This window comes from Nanorana parkeri, unplaced genomic scaffold, assembly GCF_000935625.1.
Source record: "Nanorana parkeri isolate BGI_ZX_2015 unplaced genomic scaffold, ASM93562v1 scaffold605, whole genome shotgun sequence".
Lineage (NCBI taxonomy): Eukaryota > Metazoa > Chordata > Amphibia > Anura > Dicroglossidae > Nanorana > Nanorana parkeri.
This window is the reverse complement of record NW_017306873.1, coordinates 1255530-1257174: the sequence shown is the minus strand read 5'-3', so window position 1 is coordinate 1257174 and position 1645 is coordinate 1255530. Positions and strand designations below refer to the sequence as shown.

The following is a 1645-nucleotide window of genomic DNA, read 5'->3' as shown; positions in this document are numbered from 1 at the left end:
CCAAGAAGTGACAAAAGAGCCATCGTGTGGTATGATGAATAATAATTCCATAGATCAACATTTGTTAATTAACTAGTGTGTCTCAAATTAGCTCAAGTGTGACAGTGTATCCCTAAATCTAATCCCCTAATTATATATCTACTGCACTCCCAATCATGCAGATTATCAAATCACATAATCACCACAAATCACTACAAACATACATCCCCTCTACTCAAGTGATATAACAATTGCCCACCGAGCTAAATAAGGACGGGGCATAGTGAAGAAAGTAATTACCTTTTACTGTGTTAAATGAATGACTCCTCCAGGTATCCCTCCTAACGATTTAGTGCTATAATGGGTGTCAGTCTCCTTAGATATGTCTTTTTCTCTCTTTCCTTCTGTTATTTATGTGCACTCACTCCCCGCCATTAGCACACCTGAGTGGCGCCCGCGTTTGGTGGAAAACAGGCGCATCCCCATTGTGCATGCGCGGCTACGTGCCCACACCCCGACGCCATCACGCCCAATTGGCGCATGAGATCATTGGAGGGTGCGTGCAACGCAGCCGCGAATGCGCAACAAAAATCTCCTTAATGACATGGCGCATTTTAATACCCAACAGCATTTGCACAATGGTGTTTCAGGCTAAGTATGCACGCAGAGCTGGCCGAATCCTGCGTACAATGCCTCAGCCTTTCCTCTATCCTCTATTTCTAAACTTAAACATGGGTATTCTCTATGATCAGGTGCACGTGTGGTTCTGCCGCACATCTCCTTATAATGACTCCCACAGCGCAGAGCAAGCTTTTTCAGGATGACTCCTTTAACGTTTATCTAGAATTCAAACATATGATATGTCTCATAATGTGATCAATTTAAATAAACATATATAAAAAAACTATGAACCCAAGCATCATTTTATGCCAAATTACAACTCTATAGGACTATTTAATGAGTAGGGACCCAGGATACACAATATAATTTAATCCTATTGTTCTTCAAGAAAAGATCTGAAGCTTAAAACTTCATTAAACACTTCAAGACCAGGTGACTAGACCCCGTTCCTGGCCAGGCCATTTTTCAGTATTCAGCGCTGCGGTACTTTGATTGACCTTTATTCTGTCATGCAACGCTGTACTGAAATGAATTTTATGGGGACAGATAGAGCTTTCTTTTGGTGGTATTTATTTTTTACTATATTAAGGAAAAATTATTGAAAATTTGGGGGGAAAAAAGTTATTTTTTCATTATATTAGGAAACAATGATTACCCATATTTTTGGTAAAATATAAAAGACGGGGTCACGTCGGGTAAATAGACACCAAACGTCATGCTTTAAAATTGCGCGCACCCGCGAAATTGCAAAAAACTACCATACCCAAATTTGACCATAGTCGACGCTTTAAAAGCTTTTACAGCTCATCAGTTTAGTGTTATCAGTGATTGATAGCCCTAGAATTTTTGCTCTCATTCCGACGTTTTTTTTTTCCTATTTTTTTTTTCCACTTAACTTTATTGCTATCACATAGCTAATGTGATAGCAATAGAAAGCCCCCTTATGTGATAGCAAAATATGTGGCAGGTCCTCTTTATGGAGACATCAGGGGTCTCCAAGACCCCTAATGTCACCTAGGACCCCCCTGAAGAAGCTGATGAAGCA

At 40.1% G+C, this 1645-nt stretch overlaps 1 protein-coding gene across 1 annotated transcript in view; it reads left to right on the top strand.

The window, feature by feature from the left end:
• The window catches only part of TCF7 (transcription factor 7 (T-cell specific, HMG-box)), a 164231-nt gene that overhangs the window by 129071 nt on the left and 33515 nt on the right, over positions 1 to 1645 (top strand). The gene's annotated exons all lie outside the window — the stretch shown is intronic.